Source organism: Solanum stenotomum, chromosome 5, assembly GCF_019186545.1.
Source record: "Solanum stenotomum isolate F172 chromosome 5, ASM1918654v1, whole genome shotgun sequence".
Classification (NCBI taxonomy): domain Eukaryota; kingdom Viridiplantae; phylum Streptophyta; class Magnoliopsida; order Solanales; family Solanaceae; genus Solanum; species Solanum stenotomum.
Window position 1 is genome coordinate 42,998,738 of NC_064286.1, and position 21,380 is coordinate 43,020,117.

The 21,380-nt window shown below is 37.0% G+C and overlaps 1 pseudogene; it reads left to right on the plus strand.

Moving 5' to 3' along the window:
- Positions 1–17,017: 17,017 nt before the first annotated feature.
- LOC125864012 (uncharacterized) lies at positions 17,018–21,105 on the plus strand (annotated as a pseudogene).
- Positions 21,106–21,380: the final 275 nt, after the last annotated feature.

Below are 21,380 nucleotides of genomic sequence, written 5' to 3' on the forward strand. Positions count from 1 at the left end.
ACTAGGTTTTCAACATTTATATCAGTTTACAGTTCAACATGTTATCTTCATGATTAGCATTTGGTCATTGCATTTAGTTTAGTTCTTTTCAGTTATACTTCAGTACATATCTATATCTTGTTTCAAATTATATCATTGCTCAGTTATGCTTTGTTCAGCTCACATATATTTGTTCAGCTTAGTATTTATATTATGCATTCTCAGTACATTCCAAGTACTGACGCATACTCTGCGCTTCATTCTTTTGATGATATAGGTTCAGGAACTCAGCATCCAGATCATGCATAGATTGATTCTCGATCCGCATTCAACAAATTCAGTGGTGAGTCCTCATATTTCAAGGACAACAGACATGCCTTCATTTTAGTCCTTACTTTTAGTTTACAGTTTTGTTAGAGTTAGCTGGGGGCATGTCCTAGCAACTCAACTCAGATAGAGGCTTTTCAGACATAGTATTAGATTCATCTTGAGTTGTTAAGTGATTGTTTCAGGTATCACTAAACTCTTAGGGGTCGTTTGGTAGAGTGTATTAGGAAAAATAATGCATGTATTAGTCTTGTGTATTACTAGTACCTTGTTTGGTACTTTTTTTCAACCTATGTATAACTAATGCAAGCATTAGTTATACACTCTATTGTGTATTAAGGTGTGCATTGCTAATACCATGGATTTCTAGGTATCAGCAATGCAATGGTTTTAATGCATGCATTAAAATGATAAAAGACCCAATTGTCCCTCAAAACCTTTTTTTACATCTTTTCACCATAAAAGTGGAGGGTATCCTTATAAATAAATTTTTTAATGCAATACATACTATTTTTAAAGCATCAAACCAAACAATGCATTGAAATAATCTATGTATAATTAATGCAAGAATAACTAATAAATGCATTGCTAATGGAAGCATTACTAATACACTCTATTTAGCATTATTCTTATACACTATACCAAACGACCCCTTAGTATGTTTTACATATTCAAACTAGTTGGGTTTCTCCCACTTTTAGTTATCCATTGTTTTAGCTTCCGCATAATTCATATTTTATTAAGTAATTGTTATAGTATGCTTATGATATGCCAGACATAGGGTTAGCTTAGGGTCACTCGTGATCCTAGGTCCCGTGTTATGTCAAGGAGTAGCCTCGTGGCATGACAAACTTGGTATTAGAGTGTTAGGTTAAAAAGTCCTAGGGTGTTTGAAAGGCTCACGAAGTCGATTCCTTTTCATGAGTGTGAAGCGCGCCACACCTATGAGGGGGAGGCTACGAAGTGTTCTACAAAAAATGTTCCTTCTTTCTTTTCCAAATCGTACTATAGAGTATGAATTCTAATTAACCTCTTTCTAACTCATACTTTTCAGTTTTCAGAAAATGTCTCCTAGAAGAGTTAACAGAAGGAATCAGCCAACAACTCTAGTAGACCCATTGAATGAGCAAGTCACACATGCCGAGTTTAGGGCAGCTTTCCAAGTGCTTGCTCAGTCCAAGACCGTCCAGGTCAATCAGCATGCTATGGCCCCAACTCCGTCATAGACTAAAACTACTATAGAAAGAATACAGGACTTTAATTGGATGAACCCTCCGGAGTTTCATGGGTCTAAGTAAGGATAAGATCCGCAAGAGTTTTCGACAACATCTAGAAGGTAATAACTATTATGAGTGCCACTATAGTCGAAAGTGCAGATTTGGTCGCCTATCAGTTGAAGGGAGTGGCCTACACTTAGTACCAGCAGTAGAAGGAATCTTATGGTACTTATGCATGTTCGGTAAGTTGGAAACTTTTTAAGACTGCTTTTCTGGACATGTTCTTCTCAAGAGTGTTAAGAGAGGCTAGGGCTCATGAATTTATGATCTTGAGGAAGGGGTCAATTTCATTCCTGAAACTCTCTAAGAACTCTTCTCAGTCTCTACTCTAGTTGGTGACCCAGTTATAGCTAGATGGGTATATAGAAATTTCCCTGTCACAGTCTCCTAGAAAATCACCTCAGTAGACCTTGTAGAGTTAGAAATGGTAGACCTTGATATCATTCTAGTCATGGATTAGTTACATTCATGTTATGCCTCAATCGATTGTAGAACTAAAATCATTCGATTTCAGTTTCCAAACGAGTCAGTCTTAGAGTGCAAGGGTAGTAGTTCAGTGCCTATAGGTCGATTTATCTCTTACCTTAAGGCTAGGAAGATGATCTCTAAATCATATATCTATCATCTTGTTCGGGTTAAGGATTCAAACTCTGAGACCCTAACTCTTGTGTCAGTCCCGATAGTAAATAAGTTTCCAGAAGTGTTTCCAGAAGATCTTCCCGGAGTTCCTCCTAAAAGGTAAATTGACTTCGGAATAGATCTCCTTCCAGATACCCAGCCCATTTCGATTCCTCCTTAGAGAATGTCTCCAACTGAGCTTAAGAAATTAAAAGAGTAGTTGAAAGACCTTCTAGATAAGGGCTTCATCAGACCTAGTATCTCTCTATGGGGTACTCCAGTGTTGTTCGTGAATTAGAAAGACGGTTCTCTCAGAATGTGTATTAACTATCGTCAGTTGAACAAAGTCACAATTAAGAACAAGTATCCCATCCCCAGGATTAATGACTTGTTTGACCAACTTCAGGGTGCTAGTTGCTTTTCTAAGATAGACCTTAGATCCGACTATCATCAGCTCAGAGTCAGAGATAGTGACATCCCAAAGACACCCTTCAGGACTTGGTATAGTCACTATGAATTTGAAGTTATGTCTTTTGGACTAACAAATGCTCCTGCAACTTTCATGGACTTAATGAATAGGGTGTTCAAACAGTATTTGGACTTGTTCATTATCATCTTTATTGATGATATCCTCATTTATTCTCGGAGTGAAGAGGAGCATGCGACTCATCTAAGAGTTGTTCTACAAACTCTCAAAGATTGCCAGTTATTTGCTAAGTTCAACAAATGTGAATTCATGTTACAATAGATTTCTTTCCTAGGTCATGTGGTATCTAGTGAAGTGATCCAAGTGGATTCTCAGAAAATTGAGGCAGTACAACATAGGCCCAGACCCACCTCTTCAACAGATATCAGAAGTTTCTTAGGTTTGGCCGGTTATAATATGAGGTTCGTTGAAGGATTTTCATCCATAGCTTCCCCATTGACTAAGTTGACTCAGAAAAAGGTCAAATTTTAGTGGTCAGATGAGTGTGAGAAAAGCTTCTCAGAACTGAAGACTTAGTTGACTACAACTCCTGTCTTGACCCTACCAGATGGTTATTTGATTTATTGTGATGCCTCTAGGGTCGACTTAGGTAGTGTGCTGATGGAGCGAGGTAACATCATAGCTTATGTTTCTAGACAGCTTAAGGTCCATGAGAAAAACTACCCGACTCATGACCTCGAGCTTGTGGCCATAGTATTCGCCCTAAAGATTTGGAGACACTACTTGTATGGTGTTCATGTTGATGTGTTCATAGATCATAAGAGCCTTCAGTATGTGTTCACCCAGAAAGAGTTGAATCTTCGTTAGAGGAGATGGCTTGAATTCCTTAAAGACTATGACACGAATGTGTTTTACCATCTAGGTAAGGCCAATGTAGTGGATGATGCTCTCACCAGACTGTCTATGGGTAGTGTGACACATGTTGAGGAAGAAAAGAAAGAGCTAGCCAAAGATGTTCACCAGCTTGCTTACTTAGGAGTTTGCCTTGCAGACACATCAGATGGGGGTGGGATAGTTCAGAATAGGTCAGAATCTTCATTGGTAGCGGAGGTTAAGGAAAAACAAGATAGCGATCATATATTGCTTCAGTTAAAGGGTTCAATTCATCAGCAGAAAGTTGAGGTTTTCTCCCAAGGGGGAGATGGTGTGCTTCGTTACCAGGGTCGCTTATGTGTTTCGAATATGGGTGAGTTGAGGAAACAAATCCTTACATAAGCCCATAACTCCAGGTATTCGATTCATCCAAGTGCCACTAAGATGTACCGTGATCTGCGGGAAGTCTATTAGTGGAATGACATGAAGAAGGACATCGAAGATTTTGTGGCTAAGTGTCCTAATTGTCAACAGGTTAAGGTAGAACATCATAAACTAGGAGGTATGACTCAAGAGATTAACATTCCTAAATGGAAGTGGGAAGTGATAAACATGGACTTCATTACAGGTTTACCTCGTACTCGAAGACAACATGACTCCATTTGGGTGATAGTAGACAGAGTCACTAAGTCTGTTTACTTCTTGGCTGTCAAGACTACTAATTCAGCGGAGGACTACGCCAAACTCTACATCAATGAGATAGTCATGTTGCATAGAGTTTCCTTATCTATCATCTCAGATAGAGGTCTTTAGTTTACTTCTCATTTCTGGAAATCATTTCAGAAATGTCTTGGTACACAGGTAAATCTCAGTACATCATTTCATCCATTAATGGATGGTCAGGCAAAGCGTACCATTTAGACCTTAGATGACATGTTGAGAGCTTCTGTGATCAATTTCAAAAGTAGTTGGGATGATCACCTATTTATCATAGATTTCACCTATAATAATAGCTTTCATTCTAGTATTCAAATGTCCCCGTATGAGGAACTATATGGGCGTAGATGCAGGTCCATAATTTGTTGGTTTGAAGTAAGTGAAGCAGCCTTGATTGTTCCAGATTCAGTTCATGAGACGATGGAGAAAGCTCAACTCATCAAAGTCGTCAGAAGTCCTAAGCAGATATGAGGAGAAGGGACTTAGAGTTTCAAATCAAAGATTGGGTTTTCCTGAAAGTATCACCCATGAAGGAGGTGATGATATTTGGGAAGAAAGGGAAGCTCAGTCCTAGATATGTAGGTCCTTACACAATCCTGAGAAAGATTGGTAATGTTGCTTATTAGTTAGAATTGCCAGCAGAACTAGAATCGGTTCATCCAGTCTTTCACATTTCATTGTTGAAGAAGTGTGTGGGTGATCCGACAACAATAGTACCATTACAGAGTTTGGTTGTGAAGGATAGTCTCACTTATGAAGAGGTACCAATTGAGATTTTTGACCGTCAGGTTCGTAGGTTGAGAAATAAGGAAGTTTCTTCAGTGAAGATTATATGGAGAAGTCGGTCCGTAGAGGAAGCTACTTAGGAAGCAGAGGCAACCATGATGGCCAAGTATCCTCACCTCTTTCCTTCCGATTTCGTTTCAGCTTAAGGTAATAGTTCCTTTTCGGTTTCTCAATTACTCTTGTGTAATTCAATCTCAATATCTTATTCCCCCGGTTATTCTTGAATTTTATCATATTTGCATGTTCATGGAACTCAGTTCAGTTAGATATTAGTTTTTAGAAGTCAGCTAGTAAGAATTTCTGCCCTTCCCTCCATACTCAGCTCATTTAGACTTCATTCGAGGACGAATGTTCCCAAGGGGGAGATATTGTAACACCTTAGAAACCCAACAGACTGAACAATAAGAAATTGGGTGAACCACAGAGGGGTTCACAGATCGTGAAGGGAACCACGATCTGTCAACTTGCTCGGGGTTCACACTCGGCCACCATAGTGGACCACAAATCCCTCCACAGGCCGTGGTCCTAATAACGGGTCGTGGATGGGTCCATCGTCTTGACCCAGTAGACCCCAAGACACTGTGAGGAACCACGATGGCCTTCACGGCCCGTGGTCCTTCCCACAGTCCGTGAAGTGGTTCGTAGAAGAGGCGTTCCAAACCTGAAGGCAGGGCAGGGCCATGACCCAGTTGACGGGCCGTGGTCCTAGTGACGGTCCGACAGTCCCCCCGTGGTTGGCCCTAGCCAACTTTTAAGTTGAGGTTATTTTGGACATTTAAACTACGTCATGCAATGCCTAAACTATGTCGTTTTACTTAGTTTAAGCCTAATATTATAGTTAGACATTACCGAGAACCCTCATTCACCAAAACTTAGAGCAAAAAAAGAAGAAAGAGGCGCTAGTTTCCCCAAAAAAAGCAGCAGTGTTCTTCAGAGTTCAGCCCCAAAATCTAAAGGATTTCTCCTTAGATTTCATCACCAGGTATGTGGGATTTAGCTGGTGGGTTCTTTTCACCCATTAGGTCCCTAGAATTAAATTAGCTCTTTAGATTCTCATTAACTGTTCAGACATATGGTTTCTATATTTTTAAGATTTGTTGTGGTTATGGTTTCCTTGATCTAAATAACTTGTTTCTTGATAATTTAGTACAATTCCATGCATAGTACTCAGAACCCTAGTTTGTGTAGATTCTCTTAGTTCATGAATTACACTAGCTAGGTCAGTTAAACAGATAATCATGCTTCAGATTTCGAATGTCACATTATCAGTATATAAACGTTGCATTCTCAGTTAGCATGTTAGTGTTTTTAGTTATTCAGTATTTCAGTTACATTTCAGTCATATACATATTCAGTTAGGAGTATAGTTAGCTCTAAGTTGGACTAGGGTTCAACGTACCCTCATAGTCCTAGAACTACATGCCCCCATAGGATTATAAGTCCCCTTTGTTGGGCATCAGGTTTAGTGATCACGCCAGTCATGCCTTTATACCCCTGGAAATGTATATTGGATCCTCTCGATGGATCGTATATATTGGACTCCACGTTTAGTTCATATGGTTTATGTCGGTTAATAGTAGCTTCCACAATTAGACTCTTAGTGCATTTGACCAGGTTTTCAACATTTATATCAGTTACAGTTCAACATGTTATCTTCATGATTAACACTTGGTCATTGCATTTAGTTCAGTTCTTTTCAGTTATACTTTGGTACATATTTATGTCTTGTTTCAGATTAGATCATTGCTCAGTTATGCTTTATTCAACTCACATATATTTGTTCAGCTTATTATCTATATCATACATGCTCTATACATTTCAAGTACTGACGCATACTCTGTGCTATATCCTTTCATGATGTAGATTCAGGTACTCATTATCTAGATCACGCATAGATCGACTCTTGATCCGCATTCAATAGCTTCAGTGGTGAGTCCTTGTATTTCAAGGACAACATATATGCCTTCATTTTAGTCCTTTTAGTTTTCAGTTTTGTTAGAGTTAGCTGGGGGCATGTCCCAGCAACTCCACTCAGATAGAGGCTTTTCAAACATAGTAGTAGATTCAACTTGAGTTGTTAAGTGATTGTTTCAGTTTTCACTAAACTCTTAGTATGTTTTACTCAGACTAGTTAAGCTTCTCCCACTTTCAGTTATCCATTGTTTTAGCTTCCACATAGCTCATGTTTTATTCAGTAACTTTTATAGTATGCTTATGATATGCCAAACACAGGGTTAGCTTGGTGTCATTCGTGATCCTAGGTCTTGTGTTACATCAAGGGGGTAGCCTCGGGACGTGACAACTTAGGACCAAAGAGATGGCTTCAGTGAAGTTTAAATAAAAACATCGTTCAGTTGGTGAGGCGACCTAGCAGATGGAGTCTGATATGCGTGCCAAATATCCATAACATTTTGAGGCTTTTGGTACTTCCTTTTCGTTTATGTTCTAGGACGAACATGGTTTTTAGTGGTGGATAATGTAATAACCTAGTTGATCATATTTGGAAATCTTTGTTAAATTAGTGTTTTTCCCTCCTGACATTAACCCTGAGTCTTTTATGATCATGTTTTGGAAGTTGGTTTCCAACAAAATTGAGAAGTTTGTAAGTTTTGTTTTGGAAAGGCTAAAGATTCTTAAAATTGGATTTCAGAGTCTTTTAGATTTTTGAGTGTCAAATTAGAATTCTTTCGATTCCATCAGTCACGAAATGTGGAATTTGGTCTAGAAAAGTTGTCGGTTTCAAATTTAGAGTCTTTTTGAGGATTTGAAGTCCTAAGTTGGAATTGATTGAGATTTTAGCCTTCGGGTTGAATTTAGTCAACATTCAGGGTTCAGATACTCAGATCGAAATTTTGAGAATTATGTTGGATTTGACAGATGATTTTAGGCCTAGGTGTGGTCTTGGTTGATTTTTGAGAGGTCCCGAGCTTAAGTTAGCCTTATTAGGTGTTATGTTAGTTTCTTATGGTTTTCACGGATTTTGGGTCAAGGAGAACTTGAATTCGTGTTACAACAAGTTCAATTGAGTCCAGAATGTTGAGTATAATCAATTTGCATATATGGTTTATGTTTACGGGTTTTTGAACGAATTACGAGGGTCCTTTCGATGTTCAAGAGTTTGTTAATATTTTTGGTGTCTGTGTGCTTCGCATTAGCAATATTGGGTTGCATTCATGAGAGGTCAATCCCACTAACCTTCACAATCGCGAAATGGTGTGTCGCGATCGCGACCTTCATGGAAGCGAAGGTCTATTTGCGATCACGGGGGCCAGAGTTTTATCCGGGGCTTTCTTTTGTGAACCCATGGCAACTTTTGTGACATCAGAGAGGGTTTTTGGACCTGAAATTTTGTGGCTTACTCCCCAGTTTCCATTTTTGAGCTTAGAAAACCCTTGGAGGCAATTTTTGAAGAGGTTTCTTGTGCTAAATCTTTTGGGTAAGCTTTTGTTATCCTAAAACTCAATTTTCTTTGATTATTTATTGATTTTGACATCAAAATTTGGACTTTCATTGGCAATTGGCTTGGTTTTTGAAGAACTTAAGTACTAAACTAAAATGTAGATTGTGAACTGATTTTAAAAAGCCGATGGAAAATGGTTCCGGCTAGTGACAAATGTGTCGAAGGGAAATTGTTCCGGCAAGAATTCATTATGTGACTTAATGCATTTGATACTTATGATTGATCTAATTGTTGATTGTGATTGATCTAATTGTTGATTGTGATTGATCTACTTGTCATTTGAGATTGATTTACCTGATTCATGTTGGTTATTGAACTATGAATATTGGGCCTTGTGAGCCACGTATTATAGAACTGTTAGGTTGAGTTGATTTCTATGAAGGTTGTAGTTTAAAGAGGTCCAGTTGGGATGCAAGGAGTATTCAATTTCTAGCTAGGTTTCTTTGTTTATTTGGTTGCTTGTTGGGTACCATATTGTTAGTACTCACTCCTTCTACACTTGTGTAGGTTCCGAGCCTGGTATTGTGTGATCGTCCTTATTCTCCAGTTTCTGAGGATTGTCAAAGGACTATTGAAAGGTAGTTGCTTGTCATCCAGTGGGCCCTCTTTTCCTTTATGCTATGTGTTGTTCTACTTGAGAAACAAAGACATTGAGATTATGTGATTATTATAATTTCGCACTTTTGTATTGGAGGTTTGTACACCTGACAACCAAGCTTTCGGGTGTTAATAGAATGAATAAGTTTTCCGCTTTTATCTTGTTCTTGTTTTATCTTTCGGTATTTCTTTCGTTTCGTCAGGTTGAGGCAAACTTGTCTTGATGGGAATAGACAAGAGTCATCACGTACGTTTTTGAGTTGTGACATAAATCTTTAAAATGTGAATTTTGAACAACTACAAAATAAAACACTTATCACTTATTGTATAATACACTACTAAAAAAAATTCAGTTGAAGTTTTCATTGAAATGTCATAAGAAATATAGTAATTATTTATGAGAAGTCCATCAAAGAAGTTTCCAACGCGTCAATTTTTTATGGGTTCCATCAAAATTCAATAAGAAATTCATGTATTTTTGTAATGCTAGTTGTTATTTAATAATTTTGTTTAAGTTAATACATAAATTGAATTTAGAACTAAGATTATAATAATAGTTGACATAGTAAATGCTTAGGGAAAGTTCTTTCTTTTCCTTCATAAGACAATGAGATATTTCATTTTAAAACAATATCATTAATATCCATGCCATCAAAAATTTATAACTTAATCTCGTTCAGTCCAACTACATATTTTATTATATTTATGATTATATAAAGTACCACTAACAGACATTCTAGTGAAATCTTTTTGATTAAACAATAATTTATCTATTTTAGAACAATATAGTATGTGATGTGTACAATTCTGGAGTGAATGGTACCAATATATAGGGCATTAGATTTTAGTTTATAGTGATAACACACACAATAATTAAATCAATGACTGCAAGAAATGTTGTACTAAAATTTTCAAGGGGAATACAACTTTATAAGTAGGAAGAAAACATAAATAAGAATATCCAAACAACTAGTGGTTGAAACAATGTACAGATAAATGAAAAATACACAAATGTCTTAGACATGGATATTGTTGGCCTTAAAGCTTTAAGCTTAGATCTACCTCACTAGTTTCATTATCACAAATGAGTTGAGGTTTGAATTTCAATTGATATAGATCAGATCTATCCAAAATAGGAAAATTTATCTCTCTTATATGGTGTCCTTCAAATACACCAGAGGGGTTCCATTTTGGGCAATAACTGTTGAATTTAAACCTCGCACATATGTCCTTCTTGTAGGTTGAAGCATTTTGTTGTAAATGACTTGCTTCCACGCCAATGTTATTATCATTTACTCTAAGTGAGAGAGAACAATATGATGATAGTGGTGGTAGTAGTTGTTGGTTTTTATTCACATCTCTGCCATAAATGTTACCTCTCATTGAGCTAGCGTGATATGAGGGTGGTGGTGGTGTTGGTAGTTTAAGATTTGTATGCACGATTTTTCCACCATCATTACCTCCAATCAAGTGGGCATCATATGAGGATGGTGGTGGAGACATCAACATGGTTCTTGGATGTTGGACTGATTCTGAAGGGGTTTGTAATGGTTCACTTAGGTTGTTTGAACCTTGTACTATGTCTATCTCCATTTCATTATTAAAAGGATGAGATAGAACATGATTCATGAATACTTGATAGCCGCGAATACTTTTGTCACATATAGGACAATGGACCAACGATAGATGAGTCGATATTCTGAAAAAAAATATAGAAAAGGAAGCAAGATAAAAAATGTTAATATTTGAGGTCAAATAACATTAAAAAATTACCTATAAAGAGGAGTACTTCACCTATCTGATGAGGATGGTGGTGGCGGTAGCGACAGTGGTAGTTGTTGATTTACATGTAAATTTTTATCACTATCATTACCTCTAACCAAGCTAGGATGAACTAACGGTGGTGATGGTATTGATTGTGAATCAACTCTTTTGTTTCTCATGGTTCTTACACGTTGGATTGATGAAAGTTTTGATAATTCTACACTAGGTATGTTTGAACCTTCTACAAGGTACATCTCCTTTGATTGGTGTAATTGATGAGATTGAACATGATTCAATAGTTCTTGATAACCACAAACTATTTTGTCACAAAAAGAACAATGGAGCGGCTTCATATGAATTGACATTCTAAAGAACAAAATAGAAAAATATGCAATTTCAAAAATATTAATATTTGAGCTCAAGCAACATAAAGTTTTTTCCTAAAAATAGGTCAACTTCACCTATATGACTTGTTCTGAACAAAGAGATGAGACTGGATTATGCATTTTAACTCTAGAGAATGTATGAAGAATTTCTAGGCCAATGCACTTGTGCACTTTCAGGCTTGTAGAATTCAGATCTCTTCTAAAGGTAAGTTTATTAAAGTGACAACTCAGCAATCAAATGAAAATTATTGATGGTGTTTCCTTTTTAGAGATACTTTTCAATATATATAAATTAGTTAACTTGTATAATTTTTTTCTAAACACGATGATATAAATGTTTTTCCTCTTTTGAATTTTGGGTTTTGAAAGAAAACTAACACTAAAAACACTAAAATCATTTCTGGATAAATAGTGATATATATGTCTATATAATATTTAACTATGACAATTCTACAACCAAAACCAGAAAATTATTGATTTTTTTCCTTCATAGAGATACTATCCTATATATATATATATATATATAAACTAGTTAATTTGTATAATTTTTTTCTTAACACGATGAGATAAATGATTTTCCTCTTTTGATTTTTTTGTTTTTTTATAAGAAAATTAGCACTAAAACTAAAATCATTTTTGGTTAAATAGTTAAACATATGTTTACATAATATTTAATTTTGATAACAATGCAATCAAAACATGAAAATTATTGATGTTTTTTCCTTTTTAGATATACTATTCAATATATAAAAATTAGTTAACTTGTATAATTATTTCTAAACACGATGAGATAAAATGTTTTTCTAATTTTGAATTTTGTTTTTTGAAAGAAAATTAGCACTAAAATCATTTCTGGATAAATAGTGAAACATATGTCTATATAATATTTAACTATGACAACTCTGCAATCAAAACCTGAAAATTATTGATTCTTTTTCCTTCTTAGAGATACCATCCAATTTACTCACGGTTAGATAAATGTTTTCCTCTTTTGAATTTTTATTTTTTTAAAAGAAAAGTACCACTAAAAAACTAAAATTATTTTTGTATAAATGGTTAACTATCATCCAAATCACACCCTTAAATCAGATTATAGAGGTCGTTTGTTAGTCTTCATAACTTGCTCATGAAATATTAATTGGCAACTACTATTGAAAATTAGGAGTTTTAGTAGAACTATTAACTATTTTAACTTGTTGGATTTTAATATATATTAAGAGACAAGGTAGGGTTATAGTTCTTAGATATCAGAACTCAAAAAGATAATTTACTATTAAATCATTCAAGCGTGTTCATTATGAAAAAATGATAAATTTATAAGTCACCTAAAGCCTCTCAACCTAATTAATAAAATATCACTCTAAGTTCTTGCCGACACTTAGGTGTTGAATTAATTTGTTTATTCATCAAAGGCTCATGTTAGCTATAATCTCTCGAGCTCATGTTATTAGATGAAGGTTTGTAGTCTCATATCCACGTTAATGATCATTTTTTCTAATCTTAACTTTTTTATCAAGCAAGTCAGAATACGGGTTAGTTCATAATGTTTGCAACAATTTAAAAAACAATATATATGAAAGAACCTTAATACACAATGATCGCCGATTTATGAGAAGATTTTAATGCAAAGAATCTATTATCATAATTCCTACTTTAAGTTTCATAACCCTAGTTATGATTTTAGCTACTCAAAACTAGGTCTAAACAATAATTTTTATAATTTAAACTGCTAAAGAACATTAATGTATAAGAAAGTAAACAACATTTTTGATAAATGCAACTCTTGAGAGAGAGTCTTGTTCCTTCCATAATAATCTTTTAATAGGAAATAATTAAACCCTAAAAACTAAGAACAGTGGATTTTTTTATGCTATGAGTAATCCCAAACCTATTACCAATAATTTGTAACGCTAAAAATACCATCTTAATGACATATTAAAATAAGATCGAAATCCTAATATTGATTGAACTATGCTTTGACTTTGGTCAACTTTAGCCCATCAATATAACAACCATTCATGTTGTTATAGGTGAGCTAATCATGAAATATATTGGCTGAGAATACTTCTGGAGTAATGAGTTGAAAATTTCAAGCTAGGTTAGTCTTGGACAAAATCACTGAGCAAGATGAGGTCTACGGTAATTAGAGGAAAGGATTGGGTGATCTATTTGAGTTGAGTTTGTTTACCTTTTTACAAAGACGTTATGGAATACATAGGACTTTTTTGGAAGTGAATTTAGGTAAGTAGAACTCCTAATATCGAACTTGATATTCAGGATGTGTTGTGCAATATACTCATTTGGGAGGATTTCTGAGTTTCAATTTCATGCACACTGCTATAGCAAGTGACATACCGCTAAAGTGGCTAAATTAATTCTAGAGATAGCCGGCATTTCCACTACGACGGTGATGCTATAGTGGGATTAGGCTACTATGGAGGGGTAAGTCACTAGAAATGTAGAAAATCCCCAAAACCACCAATTCTACGCAAGAACGTTTTGGGGAAGTGCAAAGGAAATCTAGGGTGATTTTCATTAATTTTCCATCAGAATCCTCCGTAAAGGTAAGTAAACTCCCCTAACTTGATATTTCGATTCTTAGGCCTTAGAATTTATGGTTGTGACTTCAGGGTAGGGTCTGACTTGAATTAATAGTGGATGTAACACCCCGTGACTAGAAACAAATTAGAAAGTAAAAATAGTCATTTTTGGAAAGAATATAAAATCTGGAAAATTTGTTAAGTTTGTTAATTTGGATTTTTGGTCAACTTCAAACGACCATAACTTCTAGCTCAGGATGAGTAAGGTGTGTTTCCAGATATAGTAGGAAATATCTTGGAATAATCCTTCCAACGCCGCCGAGTTTGCGTGATTCCGAGTATGTATGAGGGAGTTATGCCCATTGGAAGTTGGGTTATTCAAATAAGGAAATGTCCAATCCGGATTTTTAAAGGGTAGTTTCATCTTTTCCTTACCCAATTAATTTAATTCATTTTAATGATTAATTAAGGGTCAAATCAGAATTTGGTCAATTTAGAAAATTGGAAATTCACGCTAGGACTTGGAAAAAAGAAAAAAGAGGAGAAAGGAGAAGAAAAGCTCAAGATTCGCCAAGATCGTGCGATTTGGTAGTGGATTTTGCCAAGGAATTAATCCTACAAGGTATGTGAGACTTTCATAATGTTGGGTTTGTTCATCCACGTGCCAAGCATGTTTGATTCAACATGAATTCGTTCTAAAAAGATTGGAATTTTGAATGTTCTTGGTAGTTGTTTTTGAATTGTTTTCGTTCTTGAACATGAGTTGAGATTAAGGAGTTTCTTGATATTTAAGTGTTGTTTCCTTGAGTTGTTTGAGTTAGATTCTTGAGTATATGTTTTGGGCACCTGAATCTAAAGTTAATTTGAGAAAAGAAATAAAAAATAATCGATTTAGTATCAGAAAACGAGTTGAGATTTTCGTCAGACGCACCTGGGAAGGGGGCAGGCGCGTTGCACCCCCATAGCACCTGAGAGGCTGGGGCGGCGTGCCTACAGTGCGCCTAAAAGGAGGCCCAGAAAGTTGGGGATGGCGCGGCGCTCCCGGGATGTACTCAAATCGTCATTTTTCACCAGTTTTTCGTCATTCAGTCTGTTTAAGTCTTTCTAAAGTGTTTCAACACTTCCTATTGATTCTAACTATTCTAAATGACTTCTAAACACCTAGAAATCATCCAGAAACATGAATCATAACCTTGAATCCATAAATTCAAATTCAAGGATAGTCAAGAGCCAAGTCTAGGAAGTCCTAAGAGTCTTTTCAAGAAATCTTTTGAAATGCTTTTAACTTTGTTTTAAGACTTAAAGTTCAAGTTAAGTAAAGAGTAAAGATTGAAGTTCATTTCTTCAAAGAAGCATATGGGGACTATGTATTCCCAAAGAGTTTAAAATATTTTTCACATTTGAGAAAGAAAGGGAACATCGATTCCAAGAGAGATTTTAAGCTATGTTTTGAGTAATTATTTCAAACCAAAGAAATAAGTTTGTTTTAAAAACATATGAGATAAGTACATTTTGGGAGTAGTATTGACCACCGATATGGGGATGCGAGTTCTTATTAACTCAAGTCTCCATAAACCATGTAGCCATCATGGGTAGTAAAGGATCATACTTTTAATATGACTCCTTAAGATGCTTTTAGCATAGACTAGTGTATCCACTTAGTTAAGACATTCTATATGACGGCAAAGTATAGGACAGTTCTGGCAGCGTGGGCAAGACGATGTATCACCACTTAGGCTCATAGTGGTGATTGTTGGTTAGAGAATATTTCACAGAAACTTTATTACTTTTATATATGAGTAAAGTTGAGTTTGCTATTGCATATATTCAACAAAATGAGTTGTTATGTACTGTTCTAAATGCTTTGTATAAATTCCACTATTATTGTTGTTTTACACTGCATTTTTAGTTGAGTTATTCATGAGTTGAGTAAAGCCAATGTAAGTGTTTCTTTAAGAACCTTTTCAAGCTTAAGTTATGTTTAGCATTCTAACTCGCATACTCGTACATTCAATGTACTGATGCTAGTTGGCCTGCATCATCTTATGATGCAGATGCAGGTAACTAGGATCAGCATCCAGCGCCTCGTTGATCAGGTTGAGCACTCTGAGTCAGTTGGTTAGCCACTTTGTTTTCTGGAGGGTCCTTTTCATAATTGTTTAGCTTTTCAGTTGTTAGGATGATCGGGGGTCCTATCCCGACATCCCTCTTTGTTTTAGAGGCTTTATAGACAGTTAGTAGTTCGGTTGTCTTTACATTATCATTTCATATGTTAAGACTTGAGTTGCCATTTTGTCCAAGTTGAATGTTGACTTTTAAACATTCTAAGTTATTTTATTTAACAATTGAGTAATTACATTTGATCATTGTAAAAATACTTATAGTCTTCCACTGAGTAAGTAAGTCAGGCCAAGGGTTCGCAATGGTTCTCAAGTGCCAGTCCCTCCCAGGGTGTAGGCTTGGGGGGTGAAAAATGTGGTATCAGAGTACAAAGTTCAAGAGTCCTAGGGAGTCTATGAAGCCGTGTCTGTAGAGTCCTAGTTATCGGTGTGAAGCGCGCCACATCTATAATTAGGAGGTTGCAACACTTAGGAAAATTTCTCACTTCTTTCACACTCATTTCGTGCGTTAGAGTTTGATCTCTAAAAAGTTTCTCTCTAATTCGTGCTTGCGCGTGTTTTTAGATAATCATTCCTCTACGAAGAGCTGTCAGAGGTCGTCCTGCTAGACTTAATGTTGAGGAGCAATGAGTACCCAATGCACCTGAAGTGCAACCCCAATGAGAAGTTACCAATGCTGAGTTTAGGGAAGCAATTAAGATGCTAAGTCAAGCTGTGACTAATCAGGTTGGGCAACAAAGAGGAGCTCAATAAGAAGAGGTTGACACTTCAAGGATTCATGAGTTCTTGAGGATGAACCCTCCAAGTTTCACTGGTTCAAGCACTACTGAGGATCGAGAGAACTTTATTGAGGAGCTACGAAAGGTGTTTGATGTTATACATGTTGCTGACACTAAGCGAGTTGAACTAGCTACATATCAACTGAAGAATGTTGCTAGGACTTGGTTTGACCAATGGAAGAAGAACCGAGTTGAGGATGCATCGTCTGCGATTTGGACTTGTTTTGAGGAAGCCTTCTTAGGGCATTTCTTCCCCCGAGAACTGAAAGAGGCTAAGGTACGAGAATTCCTTACCCTTAAGCAAGAGTCACTAAGTGTTCATGAATATGGGTTGAAGTTCACCCAACTATCCCGTTATGCTCCGGAGATGGTTGCGGATATGAGGAGTAAAATGAGTCTGTTTGTGGCTGGGTTATCCCGTCTATCAAGCAAAGAGGGCAGGGCAGCGATGTTAATTGGGGACATGGATATATCGAGGTTAATGGTATATATGCAGCAGGTTGAGGAAGAGAAGATGAGGGATAGGGAGGACTTTAGGAACAAGAAGGCTAAGACAGGGAATGAGTCTGGGCAGCAGAAAAGTAATGTGAACCGTTCGTCCTGTCAGCAAAAGCAAAAGGGACCCGCTCCATCATCTGCTAGTGCACCTGCACCTAGAAACAAAGGTGAGTACAATAATCAGAATTCCCAGCATTTCAGGACTAGACCTACCCAATCTCAGGGTAGTGTGGCACAAGGAGGTAATTGGGCTCCTGCATGTGCTAAGTGTGGTAGAACCCACCCAGGTAAGTGTCGTGATGGCCAGTCAGGTTGTTTCAAGTGTAGGCAAGAGGGTCACTTCATGAAAGAGTGTCCTAAGAACCGGCAAGGTAGTGGGAATCGGAGCAATAGAGCCCAATCTTCATCAGTTGCTCCACCAGACAGGGCTGCATCTAGAGGAGCTACATCTGGTACGGGTGGAGGAACAAACCGTCTTTATGCAATCACTAGTCTCCAAGAGCAAGAGAACTCTCCAGATGTTGTCACTGGTATGATTAAAGGCTTTACTCTTGATATTTATGCTTTGCTAGACCCAGGAGCAAGTTTATCTTTTGTGACTCCTTATGTTGCAAATAAGTTTGATGTTCTTCCTAAGAAACTTTGTGAACCCTTTTGTATTTCTACACCTGTTGGGGAGTCTATTATAGCTGAGCGAGTATATCACGATTGTGTTATTTTCGTCAATCACAAGGACACCATGGCTGATTTAGTTGAGTTAGACATCGTAGATTTTGATGTCATTCTTGGTATGGATTGCCTTCATACATGTTATGCCTCAATTGATCGTAGAACTCGAGTTGGCAAGTTTCAGTTTCTAAATGTGTCAGTCTTAGAGTGGAAAAGTAGTTCAGCAGTGCCTAAGGGTTATTTCATTTTGTACCTTAAGGCAAGAAAGTTAGTCTCCAAGGGGTTTTCTATCACTTAGTCCGAGTTAATGACTCTAGTGTTGAGATACCTCATATTCAGTCAGTTTCAGTAGTAAGAGAGCTTCCAAAAGTCTTTCTTGATGATCTTCCCGGAGTCCCTCCTGAGAGAGAAATAAACTTCGATATAGATATTCTTCCAGATACTCGTCTTATATCTATTCTGCCATACAAAATGGCACCAGCAGAGTTAAAAGAGCTTAAAGAAGACCTCCTTGATAAGGGCTTTATTCGACCATGTGTCTCACCTTGGGGAGCTACGTGCTTGTTTGTGAAGAATAAGGATAGTTCCCTTAGGATGTGTATAGATTACCATCAGTTGAACAAGGTTACCATCAAGAATAAGTATCCTCTCCCAAGGATTGATGATCTTTTCGACCAACTTCAGGGTGTCACCTGTTTCACTAAGATAGATCTTATATCTGGCTACCATCAGTTAAGAGTAAGGGAATGTGATATTCCAAAGACAGCTTTCAGAACCTGTTATGGTCATTATGAGGTTTTGGTTATGTCCTTTGGTTTGACCAATGCACCTGCAACATTCATGGACCTTATGAATAGGGTATTCAAACTTTATTTAGATATGTTTGTTATCGTCTTCATTGATGACATTCTAATCTATTCAAGGAATGAGGAAGATCATGCTAGTCATCTTAGAATAGTTCTCCAGGCTATAAAATATAGAGAGTTATATGCCAAGTTCTCTAAGTGTGAGTTTTGGCTTGAGTCTGTGGCATTTTAGGCCACATTGTGTCTGGAGAGAGAATTAAAGGTGATACTCAGAAAATTAAGGCAATGCAAAATTGGCCTAGACCTACATCTCCAACTGTTATTAGGAGTTTCTTGGGTTTGGCTGGCCATTATAGAAGGTTTGTATAGGGGTTCTCATCTATTTCATTCCCTTTGAACAAGTTGATTCAAAAGACACTGAAATTTCAATGGTCTGAAGCTTATGAGAAAAACTTTCAGGAATTGAAAAAGAGGTTAACTACTGCCCCAGTTTTGACATTACCAGAAGGTACTCAAGGTTTTGTGGTGTATTGTGATGCATCTAAAGTTGGGTTGGGTTGTGTATTAATGCAGAATGGCAAGGTTATAGTTTATTCCTCCAGACAATGGAAAGTTCATGAGAAGAACTACCCAACCCATGACTTAGAGTTGGGTGTCGTAGTATTTGCTTTGAAGATATGACATCATTATTTGTATGGTGTGCATGTAGATGTGTTCACCGATCACAAAAGCCTTCAGTATATGTTTACTCAAAAGGAGCTTAATCTCAGACAAATGAGGTGGTTAGAATTACTCAAGGATTATGACATGAGTATTCTTTTCCACCCAGGTAAGGCTAATGTGGTTTCTGATGCTTTAAGTAGGTTGTCTATGGGTAGTACCGCTCATGTTGGAGAAGAAAAGAGAGAGTTAGCAAATGATGTGCATAGACTTGCATGCTTAGGAGTCCGACTAATGGATTCCACAGAAGGAGGAGTAGTGGTGATGAATGGGGTTGAATCTTCATTAGTGTCAAAAGTGAAAGAAAAGCAAGACCAAAGATCCTATTTTACTTGAATTGAAGGCAAATGTTCATAAGCAAAAAGTATTAGCTTTTGAACAAAGGGGAGATGGTGTATTGAGGTATCAAGGTAGATTGTGTGTACCAAGGGTGGATGAACTCCAAGAGAGGATCATGGAGGAAGCTCATAGCTCTAGATATTCCATTAATCCAGGTTCCACAAAGATGTATAGCGATTTGAGAGAGGTTTATTGATGGAGTAGTATGAAGAATGGCATTGCAGAGTTTGTTGCTAAGTGTCTGAATTGCCAACAAGTTAAAGTAGAGTATCAAAGGCCTGGTGGTATGGCTCAGAATATAGAACTTCTAGAATGGAAATGGGAGATAATTAATATGGACTTCATCACAGGTTTACCAAGGTCTTGCATGCAACATGATTCTATTTGGGTGATTGTCGATAGAATGATAAAATCAGCCCACTTTTTACCGGTAAAGATTACCCATACAGCAGAGGATTATGCCAGGTTGTGTCTTCAAGAAGTGGTTAGACTTCATGGGGTTCCGATCTCCATTTTTTCAGATAGAGGTGCGCAATTTACTACACAGTTTTGGAAGTCCTTCCGAAAAGGGTTGGGTTCAAAGGTGAACTTAAGTATTGCCTTTGACCCTCAGACAGATGGGCAAGCAAAGCGTACTATTCAGACCTTAGAGGATATGTTGAGGGCTTGTGTGATTGATTTCAAAGGTAATTGGGATGATCACCTACCTCTTATTGAATTTGCTTACAACAACAGTTACCACTCTAGCATCCAAATGGCTCCTTATGAAGCTCTTTATGGGAGAAGATGCAGATATCCTATTGGATGGTTTGAAGTTGGTGAAGCGGGGTTGATAGGACCAGATTTAGTTCATCAAGCTATGGAGAAGGTGAAAGTAATTCAAGAGAGGTTGAAAACTGCACAGAGTCTTCATAAATCCTACACTGATGTTAGGAGAAGGGAGTTAGAGTTTGAAGTAAATGATTGGGTACACTTGAAAGTTTCACCCCTGAAGGGTGTTATGAGATTTGGTAAGAAGGGGAAGCTTAGTCCCCGGTATATTGGCCCTTACAGAATATCGAAAAGGGTAGGTAATGTAGTTTATGAGTTGGAGCTACCACAAGAGTTAGTCGCGGTTCATCCGGTTTTTCACATCTCCATGTTGAAGAAGTGCATGGGTGATCCTTCATTGATCATACCAACTGAAGATATTGGAATCAAGGATAGCTTATCCTATGAGGAGATTCCTGTTCAGATTCTAGATCGCCAAGTTCGCAAGTTGAGGACAAAAGAGGTAGCATCAGTCAAAGTCCTTTGGAGGAACCAATTTATTGAGGAAGCTACTTGGGAAGCTGAGGAGGATATGAAGAAGACATATCCACATCTCTTCGAATCCGAAGAAAGTCCAGATCAAGGTACTAATTCTCTTCTTAGTACTCTTTAACTTATGAGATTGCATGTTGTATTTGCATTGCTTGTCGGGTATTTGAGCTGAATGTTAGATGTTACACCCTTAGCCTACTAAGAGTAAACTCATTCGAGGATGAATGTTCCCAAGGGAGAGATATTGTAACACCCCATGACTAGAAAGACATTAAAAAGTGGAAATAGTCATTTTTGGAAAGAATATAAAATCTGGAAAATTTGTTAATTTGGATTTTTTGTCAACTTCAAACAATCATAAATTCTAGCTCAGGATGAGTTAGGTGTGTTTCTAAA